Source organism: Bactrocera dorsalis, chromosome 2 (assembly GCF_023373825.1).
Source record: "Bactrocera dorsalis isolate Fly_Bdor chromosome 2, ASM2337382v1, whole genome shotgun sequence".
Classification (NCBI taxonomy): Eukaryota; Metazoa; Arthropoda; class Insecta; order Diptera; family Tephritidae; genus Bactrocera; species Bactrocera dorsalis.
Window position 1 is genome coordinate 49,006,408 of NC_064304.1, and position 16,869 is coordinate 49,023,276.

The window sequence follows — 16,869 nt, forward strand, 5'->3', positions numbered from 1 at the left end:
TAGTGCCGACAGTTCTTGGCTTTTTAGTCTTCCATCTTTAAAACAAATGCGATGATAATCAGTATTAACACAACAAAACAATCGAAACTCGAATATAGATATAATATGTAATATGTATAATATGTAATTCAAAATTGGCGATAATTTTTGTACGACCTTAAGATGGAGTCAACAATACCGTAAATGGCCCTCCACGGCAATCGCTCATATCACTCCAGAAGGAAAATGCAACAGGACGGAAATCATCCCTAAATTATATTTCTTATATTAAACTGTATTTGTAGGCTTCTGAGCTGTATAAACTGATGTTGAGCAATACAAAACGCTCCGTCAAGAGCGGGGAAGACCTCTCCGAGCCGTTCTATACCAGACAAGGCGACTCTATATCGTGGGACTTCTTCCATCTGCTGCTGGAGAAAATAATTCGAGCTGCAAAACTTAATCGAGCAAGTACAATCTTTTATAAGAGTGTACAGCTGCTGGCGTACGCCGATGGTATTGATAACATTGGCCTCAACACCCGCGCCGTTAGTTCTGCTTTCCCCAAACTGGATAAGGAAGCAAAACGGATGGATCTGGCAGTGATCGAAGGCAAGACGAAATGTCTCCTGTCATTAAACAAACAGTCGTCGTACTCTCAACTTAGCTATCATGTCAATGTTAACAGTCATAACTTCGAAGTCGTAGATAATTTCCTCTATCTCGGAACTAGTATTAACAGCAACAACAATGTCAGGTACGAAGTCCAACGCAAAATAACTCTTGCCAACAGGTGCTACTTCGGACTAAGTAGGCAATTGAGAAGCAAAGTCCTCTCTCGACGAACAAAAACCAAACTCTACGAGTCACTAATTATTGCCGTTCTGCTATATGCTGCAGAGGGATGGACGATGACAACATCTGATGAGTCGACGTTACGAGTTTTCGAGAGAAAGGTACTACGAAAGAAAGTCCTTTACGCATTAGGCACGGCAAATATCGCATTCAATGGAGCGATGAGCTGCATGAGATATTCGGCGACATTGACATTGGCTAGGTTATGTCGTCCAAATGGACAAAGACACTTCAGCTCTAAAAATATTCGACGCAGTACCCGCCGGGAATAGCAGAGGAAGGTCTCTAACCCGTTGGAAAGATAAATTGTTCAAATTGATCACGATATACATATGTATGTTAAAAATTCTGTTCAAATACAAAGTGATGTCAAATCTTCCAACTACAAAAGCAACATATTAGAAATTAAAAAATAAAAATTTGAGAAACCTAAAACTTTATAATATTCCAAAATTTTAACTTCGAAGCTACATATAATACCCGTCACAAGTACACAATACCATTTTCATGCTGTTCCACAAAGCTGATAGCTTAGGCAAGGCTAAATGGCCTAGTAATATTTCGATATGGTAGCGTCTGCCAATTCAGAAAACTGCTTGTCATGGCATGTTGACTCACCCACTATTTGCGCGCCATCAATTAGGCAACCACAACCGCGTCGCGCCGAGTGAAACGAATAATAATAACAAAAACATTTAATTGCTACACTTACGCGGAAGGCTGATTTTGAAGCAACCTATTTATTCACAAGGCACATAACAATGCTGCAACAAAATGTGCGCCTGCGCGGAGCAGTTAATGAAATTTATTGATGCCTCTGCTACTGCGCCCTTCGAGTGGCCAACTTCTTGTAATTGTTGATTATAATTACGATTGCTGCGCGGTTGAGTGGCCGCATAAATTTTAATTAAACATTCCTTTTTATTTATTGTTATTATTATTGGCAGCATAGCTTTCGTTGTTAATTCAACAGCAGCTGTGAAAGACGAGGAAATTTGGAAAGCAGTTAATTGCTATGCACAATATTTTTTATTTATGTTTAGTTCCAGTAAGCGTTGTAATGTAGCTTTTGTTGTCAGAGCGCGGTACATGCTTCCCATAGCGGGTTGACGCGTGCAACAAGAACGCAGCATTAATAAATGTGGCGTGATTAACTTAAGTGCGCATAAGTGTACAAAGATATGAATGAGAAGGAAAATTGAAAAATAAATATTTAAACAAAAAATTGGATCAATTAAATTTTTTTGAAAATAGCAATTGGATCAATAATGACAAATAATGTTGTACCTAGGTATATATTATATGTAGTTATGCCATAAATAATCAGCATGACGATCTGAATCGATCTGTAGTTTTGAAAATTGCAAAAGTCCTTTTCTCTCGGTGAAGCTGCTTATGTATTTGTCGGAATCGTCGATATCGGATTACCAAAGGTTACAGCTGAAATACAAACTGAACGATCGAAATATGGGTTACTGTCAAACGGCAGTCACACTTAATAAAGCAAACATGTATTCTTGTTCGTAACAGTTTGAAATTATTTTGATGGTGGAAATAGTGCTCGGTTTCAAATGAATAGTAATAGTATTAAATGCAAAAAGATGTATGTATGTACATATATGTACATATGTATGCGTATAAATAAATGAATTAAAAAAATTGAGTCACTTTAACTTTCTTATTCTTGTTTGCAAATATGAACCTGCATTTTATTTATTTCTTTTCACCGCAAAGGATTTAGTTAATTAATGAATGTTTAGTTCGAAAAAGAAAAAAAATGTGGCGGGTATTTAATACTTCCCCATAGATTTGGTCTTTAGGATATTAATGGCCGTTGTTCTAAATATTGTTTTACCACACTCACGGTATTTCTTTATGAGAAAAATGTGAGACCAACATACAAATGAGCTGTGTAACAGGCTCTTAGTGTCGCGTTGCCGAACCGCACAAACATTTGCGAACATTTTGTGAGACTAAATGACTGAAAAGCACACTCGAGATGTCGTATTTAATGCAAAATGAGAATCGGGGCAGATGGACGGACAGACTAAAAAAAGACTAAAACTTATGGTTAAGCCGTAAATCCGGAGAAGTCGACTTCTACACAACTCAGCTGTTATCCGGTCATGGATACTTCAAAAAGTATCTCCATAGAATGGGGAAAGTCGAAGACCGCTATGCCTATACAACAACGCTACAGGAGACGACTCTGAACCAACAAGGCGTGGTTGGCCCAATAAACAGGACAATTTAACCAGAGTCATAATTGAGAGTGAGGGTTTCCACCCCTCACCCGCAAAAAAGAAAATTAGAAACTTGAGCTACGCAGGCACTCGCTGACTTGGGTCACAGAGCAATTAGTTTTGCATCAAGATAGGCATTAAGTCAATTAAGCCGAATTAATGTAAATTACAAAAATGTCGTAAACTACAGGAAAAGTGATAACTGTTAGATCATTGAATAAATTGGAAAATATGAAAATAGAGCTATGAGAGTATCAACTTTCAACCGACAATTGTTAAAAACAAGTAGCTTTAATCCCTCGAAGACTAAGTTTGTTGTACTCTAAAATAGAATAGTAAAGAAACCGTGGGCTTTGCATCCTTGTTCTAAGTGGGTGCAATGCTTCGTGAAAATGGAGGCAAAATTGCATTACCGTATTCTCCGCATATAGCGCTTAGAATCTCACACCACAAGTTTAATTTATTTCAGATGGAAAAAGTTTATAACACTCCTACATCTATTCTAAAATGTTTGTTAAAAAAATAATGTTCAGCAACTTTAAAGATATTAGCAAAATTTCATTGAAAATTGTAATATTTTGGTTTAATGCCGTAGCAAAACTCCTTTCTGTTAAATGGTTTCAAACTTAAATTTACGACTCATTATTTAATCATTACTGTTGTAAGTCGTTCGATCACAGAAATTAATTGCCTTTATTAATCAAAATTAAAAGTAAATAACCCAATCGCCTTGTAAATATTCAGTTTCTGCGCTTTACTCGACTGGCAATTTTCACATTTGATCGTTGGAAAAACGCAATCAATTATTGACGCACACTAAATTTCAACGTAATCTCTGAACGAACAACGAAGTAACGGCAGCTATTCAAAATAAAAGTAACAACTGAAATTTCAATTAATTTAAATACAAATTGGATTGTGTCAAATGCAGTATACACATGGCCTTCGTGTGCCGCAGCGCAAAACATAGCATTCAAACAAGATTTGCATACAATTATACACACCTTTGTGCTAATGCATATAGCACATAGGATTGTAGGCCTGCCTACATACCTACAAGTGCACCTAGCACACGCTTTTTACTAGACAAACTGGGTCAACGAGGAATTAACGCGCCAAAGTCATCGGGTACTGTAGCAGGTTGCATTGTTGATATGCCAGTTCAGAAAAACCGTACGACCAACGCTCCAGCACACACTTGCCGCTGTTTTATTCGGAAATATTATTTACAATTGTTTCGAATTCTATTTAACTTTAGTTTATGGGCAAAGATAAAAAATTATTTTCGTCGAAAGAATAATATATCCAAAAAAAATTTAATATTCTAACCAACCATATAAAAATTTATAAACCAGAGATAGCTAGCGATATCGAAATGGTAAGTATTGTACTTATAGTTTATGAGGAAGGGATCTTACATATTTCGAAGACGAGACATCGTCTTTGGTTTATTGAGGGTTTATTTGTTTTTGGTGAGTGCTTTTTTCATAGCCCTTTGTTTGCTTGCTGACTTTCCGGAATTAATAGAATTTGACTTATTTAAAATATCCCTTAAATGAAACCAGAAAAATTGTTTATAATCAGTTAGAAAAAGGATGTAAATAAACACATCGAATGGAGCTGGTTACACAATATTTGAAACCAAAGTTGTACCATAGGGCAATAAGGCAAAGCAACTTTATAATTAACATTATAAATACATATATAGGACTCTTGTCCGTAGAGAACTTGTGTTCATTAACTATCCAGAGATTTATTGATAACTGCAGCATTTATTATTTTTAGAACTTTGTTATTTTAAATATATGTACATATGTACGTATTTAATATTTTATATAAATATTCGGTATTGTAGTTGACTTCGATTTCCCTCATGTCAGTGTAAAATTTTATTACACAAATACATATTTATCATTATAATCTATTTAATTCACAACATTTTTTACAAGGCACTTCATTGTACTCACCAAACGCGATCACATGCTCGTTCCCATCAAGGTCATCAAGCAAATGCGCTCTCAAGCACGGATCGAAAAAACTTTTGGAGCATTTTTTATATCAAATAAAAATAAAACTTAAAAGACTATATAATCAAAGGCAGCAAACAATGTTGCTAGTGAGTACGATAAACCTGAAACGACGCCCATTGACAGCGTTATACTGTGAAAAGTAGAAAAGAGGTAGAAATGCCGTGACAGGGTGAAGGCACTCGGTGAGCGGAGGGTAAGCGGTAGGCAATGCGCGTGCGCATTGACTTTGAGTGGCCAGGTGAGTTGTAAACTTGTTCTGTTGTTGCCGTATAGCGACAATGCCGCCAGCAAGGTGGATTATTGCGCTAGCAGCGTCAAAAAAACTAACTAAAACTACAAAACCAAAATAGACAGACAATGCTAAGAGAGCTTGCCGCTATATCTGAGTTTGGCTATGCAATTTTTTGTGTTGCTGTTCAGGCGTTGTCTCGGCTGCAACACCTTTTATATCACACCAACAAACAACAAAATTTCAACAAACAAATAAATCTTTTCGCACTTAACTTCGGTGGCAATTGAAACTTAACATTTTCAAGTATTTTTTACATTTTTTCACATGCCTGACATATTTGCTTATTTGAGTGTTGCCGATCTGTTGGTGTGTTTCTACTATTATACGACGCACGATTTGCCAAAAAGATAGTTTGACTTTTTTCGTCCACGTTTTTCAACATTTTATTTTGTTGTTGTTTATTTTTTATCACACAAATCTCGATCGAGAGATCGAAACCCAATAGCCAACGAGTTTCAACTCAGAGCGATGCGTTCCCGTTCCTGTGGCCACTCAAGGTGAATCACGCACAACAAGGTGTTAGAAAATTTATTGCCATCATTGATTGGCGTACACAGCGATTAACATTTGCCAGAACATGGATGTGCAAATTGCAACTACATGTGGCCGCAGTAGCAGCCACTGACATCAACTGAGTGTTGCTGCAACATTTGCTGAAAATCGGCAAATTTATTAAATCCTTTTAGTTGCTCCTATTTTCAGCATTTTATCTTGCTGCCAATGAAGTTGCTGCTTGCTTTCTTGCATGTTGGCAACATGCTACACCAACAGCAGGAGCAGTCTGGCATTCCAGTTCCGCATACCGATTTGTCGAATTAATAAATAAATTCTCATATAAGGCAAACTAGTTTGTGCGCACCGCTTTGCCATAACCGGGGGTGTGGTGGAAGCTGCGAATGGAGGAGCTTGCCATAGCTTGTGTGCGGTTGCCACACTTCTTGCGCTATTAAATGCTAGTTGTTGTTGTTTTTTCGTCTTTTTTACATTTTTTACAAACAAATGCCATACATAGTATGTGGCAGTAAAATTGAATCAAATAAAAAGATGCGGACCAACAGCTCGCGATAACAAGAATTTTCATTTTTAATTTGTCTGTGCATTTTTATCGTCCATCTGCGATGCGATGCACGTGCGCCCAAACATAGTACACACCATATTAATGTAAACGTAAATGCAACTAAGTACGAGGTTTGCTCAAAAACTATCACGAATTTTATATATACATATTAAGAAAGCTTTTCTTTCCTCATGGATATCTATTCACGCCAAGATATATTGCACTTCTGCCAGCGTTTTTCCAATACACAAATACTCGATTAACCAATACAATGGCATTTTCTTCACTCCAATAATAAAATGCCCGTCCTTATCAAGAGAACTTAGGGATATAAGTACCAACATAACACAATGAAACAATCGAAAATGGAATACACGTGGCCCCCGAAAACTGAAAATTCGCAATACTTTTCGTACAAAGCGTAGATTGCGTTTTATATTTTGGGATTAGGGAACAAAAAATATTAGTCTTCGAAAATCGCTTTATGGTTATTTTGAAATATTTTCAATCTGTACACTTTAGCACGCGTTTGAACCAATTGTCGAATTACTTTTGGCATTCTGTTTAATGCATCTTCAAAACAAGCCCTATCAGTGCATCAATTGTATCTTCAAGTGTCGAAAAACGTTGACCTCTTATATAATTTTATGCGTACGGCAATAAAAAGAAGTCATTCAGTGTCTACTCAGGAATTTACGATGGACTAGTCATCAAGTCGAAGTTTTAAGTGCTCCAAAATGCTGTTATTTCAGTCGATGTTTTCGTGGAGAAGAGTAATCCGTGTTCCGTGTTTGTTTCTTCCTGGTTTCTGGAAAGGTAACTGACAAAAATGTGGTGGTGAAATGTCCATTTTTTTCAAAAAAAAAAAAAGTGAACAACTTTTTCGACTCATTTTGAAGCACCCAAACAGTTAACTTCTGTGTTTACTTTTAGGCTTATACCCATAAATTCACGATTTATGATCTGCAGCGAAGCCACAGACTTGTTACAAAGCACCGCTATCGAATTTTGTTAATACTTTTCTCGATACGATCCTTTTTCTGGGCGAGTGACAAATGTTTACGTTCAGTATAGTCCCCTGGTTCCACTAATACTTATATTTGTCCTAAACTTATGATAGGTAACATGACGATTTTGGAATATTGGTTTGCGCACAGCATCTATACCATATTCATGGCGATATACACTTTAAATTATATTAAACTCATATAACAGAAAAAATATAAATTTTAAAGTTTGTGATGATTTGTAAAGATGTTTGTGTGCACTGTCATTTTTAAATTCATCAGTTTTTGTCAGCAGATTTAGAACTACCATAATAATATGTAAATTAAATTAAGTTATTTTATTACTACGAGTAGTATTCTTAAATTCTTTCTTGTTATAAAGTGATTAGTAGGTAGTTGATTACCTCCGAAGAACGAATGAGACAAGCCCAATAAAGTTAGTTCAAAGCAAAAGCACAGAAATGCTTCGAATTGTCCGTTTACTTAATTATGGAATTTGTATTATGATAATTTTTAATTAGCACGAGATTAAACAACCACTACAAAGTCACAGAAAACTTACGAAATTACAAAAAAAATAAAATAAATAAAATATTCAAGTTTAATGCGAGATAGAAAGACGATTTTTGTATTTCATTAAAATTTTTTAATGAATTAATGTAAGTTTCCTAATATCCAAGGTTACTGCGTGGAATTGATTACTTTCAATCATGTTATTTCTCACACATACACGCATATAAAATTGCTTTATGAATAAATTAATTATCACCCGTTTACATATATATATACACTTAATCCAAGATATGACATCACAGTACTTTTTGATGGAATATTTAGGTTCATTGAAAATTTCATTACTTCCGAAATCAAAAAACAGCAGAAATAGTTGAGAGCGGAAACTGGCTGTCCAAATTTAAAACTTTCTACCAAAATTTCCTTTATGACTGGGAGCAGCAAAAGTATCGTGGAACATAAATTGCCTGTAAGAGGGGCAAATATTAGCACCTACTCATTGCATTATCCCTCGCTAATTTGGGGCTATTGTTTGCTAATAAAGTTCGCTTTCGATACATTCATTCGGATAATCGCACCACCCGCGTAGCTCAATGGGCCTTTCACCTGTTGAACAACAACACAGCAGGTAATTAACAACAAAGCAAATAACGCTTATGTACATCTACTATAATATATATCTTAGGCAACACGAAAGAGGCTTTCTCAAAACACTTTCTGCGCAGCGGAAATCTTCTTGGTTCGAGTCGGTTATGAAGACAAAGACCAAATATATATATGTATTTCAATTAAACTTACCAAATTTTTGTTGTTGATGGTTGGGAAACAAAATGCCTGCTGGGCCACAGATGCTGAATATTCCAATGCACAGTTACACTTTCTTCATATGTACACAGAAAATGCTAAAACGCACTGATATAGTATTCTCACTATCTATCAACTTAATCCAAATTTCAAACAAAACATTTAATTACTTCACTTATGTAATGCCGACATAACAAGTGCAATGGACGAAAAATGAGCGGAATCTGCAACGAAATAAGGGATAATGCTATTATATTTTAATTCTTCAATAGGGTCCAATATATAAAAACACAATAAAAAAACGAGAAAAGTTTAAATTAATAAGCACATAATATTGTCCTTAAACAAACAATTCCTTTTGTATATAAAACTGGACTGAACAAAAAAAAAATATTTATTGTACTGGGAGACATTAAAGTAGAAAATAGAATGAAGATATATTATCTTCAATACTAAAACGAGAGTTCCATAAAAAAAATTTATTAGCACTACCTGACGCAGCTAGGACTATAAAATAGGGGAAAGGAAGCTCATCATGACTTTTGTAATAAACAACTCTAATTGGAAAATCAAAAGTTAAGATAATTTGCAATTGAGCGGAAAAAATGAAATACACAAACAAAAAATTTCTTCTGTACCAAATTTTAAAATAAATACTTAAGGGGTTACGTGGGTCTCACAGCTTCAAAATTTTTTTTTATTGGCTTATTTAATTTTATAACGTCTCCAGAATATTTTCCTAAATTTTAAAGTTGATCCGAGCAATCGTTTAGTAAGCACAGCTTTGAAATTTTGGGCGCTCGAGCACAGCTAAATACATAGTCACTTAAAACTTTGAACGCGTTTTTCTCGAAAGTGTGTTTTCTAAATTGGTTCTCAAGATTTCTCGACCGATCTTAATTAAATTGTACACAGATTATTGGTAAATAATTTACAAGGTATTGAACGAAGGATTTTTTGCTAAATTACTACAATTTAAAAAAAAATTTCACCAAATGCCAAAAATAAAAGATTAATTTTTTTCCTTCTTCTAATACTCAGTTTTTTTACTTTTAATGTACCTTTAAGAAGTTCTGTCGTCAATGCGGAGGCACCTTTTTTCCTTTACAGCGTAACGGCCGATCAATTTCTTTGATTTCCTAATTTATTATTAAAATTTTTTACATTTTGTTTATTATTGGTTTATGTGTTTATGGTAGTAGCTTGCGAAATATCTGCACATTCCAATGTATTTGCAATCAGTCAGCTACCACTTCATTTTATTAAACTGAATGCCGAGTTTCGCCCGCTGATATTCCGCTGCTGCATTCAACTCTCTTCGTTAGACACTCTTCCGCACGTTTTCGATTGAATCATCAACAACAACAACACTTTCACTTATCATTGCACTAATCATATTTCACTTATTCCCTCTAATTTCTCTTACCACAGGTCGAATAATAGAGGCATTTGTTAATTTCGTCCATAATTGTAATCTTATCTGCATGCGATATGGCTAAGACATTGAAGCCCTCGTTATTGCAGCGATAAAAATAACTGATAATGAAGCTCATATTTATTTTTGTTACTTTTGCTTTTGTTTTTTGTGAATGTGTGAGTGTTATATATGATATATATACGCAATGCATATATATGTATATAATGCTCCCGATGTGCACTCAACCGAACTGTTGAGTGTATTTTTTTTGGGTCTGAATAGCTCTTGTTCTTCCTCTTATGACGCACTGTAGCATTTCTACTTAGTTGGCCGTAAGCTAGCTTTAGTTTGAAGGCGGATGAATGTAATTACGTAAGGAGAGAACTAGCATTAGTTTAGAGCACTTTCTAATTAAATTGGGTTTTCTGTAATGTAATTCAAGCGACAATTTTGTACATATAGCCGAACTGTTTTAGGATAGACTTTTCTACTAAAATGAAAACATTCCAATTGTGGAAAATATCGGTAACTGTTAAAAGGAAGAAATTGAAAACAATCCACAAAACATTAGAATTCAGTTCTAATTTCAGCTAATGCTTGGCTGTCTGTCTGTTGCGACTTTCAAGGTTCATCATGGAGTCATCGCTGTGAATTTATATTTCTCATCTAGAGAAAAAACAGGTTTGCTTTGCACCGATATTGGAGTTATCCAAATAAGATCGGTGTTAATATGTTAATTTCCAACAACGGCCACCAATTGAATTGTATTCGCAACTCTGCGTCTCTGCCCCTATTCGCCCATTAGTCAGTGTAATCAGACAAGCAATCAAGCTAGCCAACATTAACTGTGTAAAGAGCCAGACAGCTCCTTGTTCATCTTCGTCATTTAAAGCTTTTCCGACCATTTCTTGCCAACGTTGCATGCTACCTCATGTAGTATTAAGCGAGTGTTGTCGCATGTTGCACGAATGATTTGCCGATTTGCCGACTTCATGCATACAAAATCTCGTTTTGCCGCCAATTCCGTTCGCTATCTTTTGGCGCGATCGACATGCTGAGTGTTTTGGCATCTGTTAGATAAACGTGATAATAAGATTGATAACAGTTTCATTGAATTTCTCGCATTTGCCGCATTGTTGATTTCCTCGTTTGAATAATTGCTCGGCTGACTGGCATCAGCGCGGCAATTTGCATTGCGCTTATGTGGTAGTAATTGTTAACAGTTTGGTTTTTGATTTTTGCTGCGCCATTGTAGCATTGTAGCGTTTGTATTCAGTTGCAAATTTTTTCCGCACCAACCGGTAAGCAACCGTCAAACGGCACAAACGCACATCGCAGCCGGCTTTCCTAATTAAGTCAAGGTTTATTTGTGCGCAATTGTTACAGCTGGCCTGGTATTTCGCGTCTCAAATTTCTTCTTAGTGCTCCAATTACACAATTCTACTATCGTTAATGGTCGCGCTTTGTTGCACATTTTATAATTTTTATTTTTGTGTTATACTGGGTTTGTTGTTTCATGCTTGAAATTTTTTGTGTTTCTATAAAGAAGTACACTTCCCTCAACGCGTTGCTATTTTTGCTTTTCCTTTATACATATGTATGTATATGTATTTTGATTTGCAACGCTAGTGTTTACCGTTTATTACATGCTACATATGTATGTGTTTGCGAGAAACGGAATGGGGCATCTCTTCTGTTAGCTCCCTTAATGCTTAACATATCACATATCACATTTCATATGCACATATGTACTATTTATAAATACATACATGTATATGGAACGGTTGGGATCAACTTATTAGCTAAAGATCACTTTAGATGTGGACGTCAAACATTTCCATAGTCTTCAGAAATAGAAAAGAGTTTGAATTTTAACAGATACGGATAGATGGAGTACTATGAAGAACAATTTTTTGTAAATACTGATAGGACTCCGTGGAGGATGGAGTCATGTGTAGAAGTTCACGCAAGTGAGGAAAGTTCTCTGATTGCCATTCACTTGGGAGTGGCCAGAAACGATTCTTTTACATGTGACTCAAGCAGCTCATGACTTCCGGTCTTTGACCAAGTATCCTCTGGGTAGCCTAAGAACATCCGTTTGAAGGCGAGCTAAAGTGATAAGGCGAAACATCCCCTGCATAGGGTTGTGCGCTGGGTTTGGGACCCGCCACGTAAAAAAACACCCCCAGTGAATAGTCATAACCAGCCTCGGATGAGAGACCCCCCTTTTGATGACGACCATGGCAAACGAAATAAGGACTACGAATTGAGGGCATGCACCTGGAATGTCCGGTCCCTTAACTGGGAAGGTGCCACTGCCCAGCTGGTTGATGTCCTCGTGAAAACAAAGGCTGACATCACCGCCGTCCAAGAAATGTGATGGACGGGACAAGGACAGAGACGAGTAGGACCTTGTGACATTTACTACAGTGGCCATATAAAGGAGCGCAGGTTTGGTGTGGGATTCGTGGTCGGAGAGAGACTCCATCGCCGAGTACTATCATTCACTGCGGTGAATGAACGTCTAGCCACAATCCGCATCAAAGCGAGGTTCTTCAACATATCGCTGATTTGCGCCCACGCCCCGACGGAAGTGTCTACGCCAATTAAGAAGAAGAAGAAGATAGGACTCCGTTGTGTATTACATCCGTCTTCGCTGATCACCGAAGACCGAATGCTGGTTTCGAAATCTAAGTTAAGCAGAACGTTTGGTCAAAAATGTATATTAATTAAAACATGTACATATATGTAACTCAAGAACGACTAGCCAAATTCTACTCATGTTTGCTTTACAAAAATAAATAAATGCAAATCTAAAGAAAAAACGTGAACTTCAGCTATAACACACTACACAATTTTAAGTTTTCTTTTGTCAGTTTGTACAACAACTATAGTGTTCCGATTGGGATTCCGACATATGAATAGAACAGACAGACGGATAGGCAGGCGAACCTGACAAAATGGACTCAACACATCACGCTGATCATTTATACTTTATAAGTATGCATATATTTTTTGGGGTCTTCAACTTTTCTTTCGAGATGTTACAAATTTCTCGGCAAATTTAGTAGACCTTGATTATCTAAGACTATATCAATGAAGTTATGAATTCACATGTACATACATATGTACATATACATATATGTACTCGTATGTTCACCACGTCAGCTGGAAGCGCATTGGTGCGACCCTGCTACACAAATTTTCCATTTTATGTTTCACAAATTCAGCCATAGCATGTTTAATCTATTTTTTCGGTGATTTTCATAAACAAACAAAACAATTTTAAGTTTGAATAAATTCGCTTATCTTTCAGTGAAATCAGTATAAAGCAGAATTATATGTTGAAACCGCTTCGAAATCAAATCAGACCAGGCCACCCCTTCACTCAGCTGCACTAATAGTTTTTGCTGCGAAATTTTATGTGGATTTTCGAATTGCACATTGTTACGCCAGAAGTGTCTATTGCAACTCGGCCGCAACCGTTGCTCGCCACTACAATTTTCGTCGTTAATATGCATAAAACATTTCAAAGGCGTTACTCAGTTCCAGTATAAACAATAGCTAGAGGCCAACATTTTCCACCACTCTTTATTGGCATACATACACACACTCAGCTGCCTCTGAGTTTTCTGCCTTCGTTTTCTACGCCGTCATCGAATGCGGTAAGTTAAAAATTTTCCTTGCCGCTTGGTGGCGAATCGGTGATACGTCTATAACCGTTTAGTATGCAATTTCAGACGTTTTACTAAAGCCAACAGCTACAAAAACATAACATCAACACTAGCTTACAGAGTGACTGGTAGCTAATAGCAGCGGTGGTTGGGGAGGAGGTGTTGTTGCTGGTGGTAGTTGTGTAAAAACGTGGTTGGTTGAAACGGTAGATGCAGTTATGGAGGCGGCAGTGGTGGCAATCTACCGCATACCGCAATCGTGCGCTTTCAGTAAACAAACTCATTGACAGGCGTGGATCAAAAGTAGCCAAACAAATACTTTCGGAACGGGTATATGTATTGCCAGTTGCAGCTGGCGTTGATTTTAAAACTGCATGCCACTTAGCACGCACACACATACATACACATCATAATGCTGACTCTATCACTGGCAAAAAAGCGTATTTGATAAACCAGACCACCGTCGACCGCGCAGCCAGTGGTAGCGCCAACTTGTCTGTCAATGTTGCAAGCAGACTTGATGGCTCACTTCAACATTTTGGCTGCTGGAAACCTCTTGCTTGCTTACTGATCGTTGGCTTAGGCGCTCGCGTATGTAATCTATCAGACGATTGCCGCGATCATTCTGCTTTTGCATCATTGTACTTGCAGATCAAGGAGATTTGTAAGTTGGATACATCTTTACATCTTTATAGACGCAAGCGGGGCAATGACTTTATTGCTAGTTGCATCATTTTCGTTCGCCATCCTCCGTTTATGTTTGAGCCGTGTAACGCAAGAAAAATTTCAGTATTTATAGCTAACAATGTCATGAATTTCATGCCTTCTTGTATATTTCTGCTACTTAAAAAAGCCACTAAAATTGCAGACGCAATTCCAGTTATAACTTCTTGATATTGTTTGTTGTTGTTATCTTTTTCAGCTTTTTTACTGCCACTTTATATTGTATTCGACAGTGACTTTTCGATTAGCGACAGAATTTTCCAGCTCCATTTACATAGATATGCAAGAAAATAACTCTACACCTCTAATACCACACAACGACTGTTGCATAAGCTGCCAAGAAGCAGATGAAAAAGAGCCTATAGAAAATATTATAAGCGAATGCATGGCTCTTTGTATATGACAAAAATCGCAACTATCGGTTGGGGGTTTCTTGACAATGCCTGGGGGGTTGCTCATATAAACCTTTTGGTATGAGTGTACTTCAACAGGAGCAGAATTCATAATAGAAGGATTCACAAACAAGCAATGAAGCGTGAGTTTATAACAAACTCCAAGCTCGTTAAAACATCTGTAAACGTGAAATTTTAATTTTAAAATTCGTATTATTAAAGAACACTTGTTTAGTTTAGTAAAATGCTTATTTATTAGTTATATAATACTTCATAACGACTACAGACTGCATATTTTCCGACAAAGATATTAAGCCCTTAGTGCATTGTTAAACCTCTATGATATATGGAATTCTCCATATATATATTCTCTCCATTTTAAATTTTCCAAATCTTGCGATTGAAGAATAGTCTGCCTCGTGCTCCGCGTTTTGGAAGAAGCATTTAATTCGTCTTAATGACCCACATCCAAGCCTTTTTCGCATTTACCTTTGGTTCCCACCATTTACCCAAAGCGATCATTCATAATGTCCTTCCATGCCTTTTAGCGAGAAAAGTTGGCGTGTGCAATACTGTAATGCAGACTCATAAATCAGTACCAGAGTCATATATGTATGTATGACCACCTAATATATACATGTACATGTGTATGTGGACATACGAAACAAATAATGTTGGGTTATTCTAATACTCTTATCTTGCGGACACACAATGGAAAAGGAGTAAAGAAAAATATTCACTAAAAATTTAAACCCAAGAACTTGGCAAAGTTCATAATCCAAATTTTCAAATATCTAAACACACTCAAGCATCACACACTGCATCAAATTAGTGAGGCAATGGGCGAACGGTTTGTTGAGACATCCCCATGAGGAAATCCTATGTGAAGAGCTATGCGCATTTAAGACCAGGGTATATAGGTTTCTTGGTAATAAAGTAAGTAACACTAATTTGACATAGGGATCGCAGTAGAAATGGTCACCTGTCGGCAAAAAAATGTGATTATGTGAACCCAGTGCTTATAATTGACTTTTCACCAAAAATATCGGTCAATATTAGAGATATATAATTGAAATTCAAAGAGAATATGAATCCTGATAGTAGTATATCTGTGTGTAAAAAATGGGTTGAATCCGGTCAATCTTGATAAAATTGAGAGAGCGTGTTTTTCTTAAAACAGTGCTTTTTTGTGCTTAGTAGGAAAAAAATCAGGTGAAAATTCACTAAAGGCTCCATATATGTAAATAATAGGCCATATGTACCTGAAGGTACTATCCTGGCTTTAATCCTTGAAAGTTCCAAGAATATGAAATATTGGGTCATACCCGAGCTTAATTCTTCCTTACTTATTTGTTTTTATTTTTAATTTATTGTACTTTGTCGCTCTGCTACACATGCTTGTCGTATGGCGGTTTTCGGCGAGTCGGCGCGCTGCGCTAAGTAAAGATCAGCAACAACCAGCGAATGAATTATGAGCCTCATATCCGCTCTGGGAGCGTTACTAGAACAACCAACAAAAGTAAAATGTATAAAATGTCAAATTACGCCACATAAATCGGAGCGTTAGTGAATCTCATGCTCCCACGTGCTTGCGCTGCTGCCAATGCTGGTGTCATGAGCTTTGGGTCCTCTCGGTTTGCGCCCGTTTATTGAAGAAAACATGGCAATAAGAAAAAAATGTGGAGAATATAACGCTTATTTTAAGTTAGGATGTTAGCTTCAGTTATAAAGCCATGTAAATGCTTTTTATTCAGGCTTACTCAGGCTTCAACTAAAATGCTGAGAAGACTCACTTGTAATGCTAAAGCTATGTAGTAGCATAAGTATAAGAAGGGAATAGATGTACTAGGGTCTTCAACCCGAAATGAGTTCAATATAGAAAT

At 36.6% G+C, this 16,869-nt stretch overlaps 1 protein-coding gene across 5 annotated transcripts in view; it reads right to left on the minus strand.

The window, feature by feature from the left end:
- The window catches only part of LOC105233785 (rho GTPase-activating protein 7), a 248,151-nt gene that overhangs the window by 164,069 nt on the left and 67,213 nt on the right, over positions 1 to 16,869 (minus strand). For 3 of the 5 annotated variants that reach the window (XM_049447128.1, XM_049447127.1, XM_049447124.1), the window contains exon 2: positions 8,775 to 9,004. The exons of 1 other annotated variant lie outside the window; for it this stretch is intronic. The gene's annotated coding sequence lies outside the window, so the exon portion shown is untranslated. Of the gene's footprint in view, positions 1 to 8,774; positions 9,005 to 9,841; positions 10,238 to 16,869 lie in introns of those variants that run through there. One more of the 5 variants, XM_049447125.1, reaches the window with a different exon arrangement.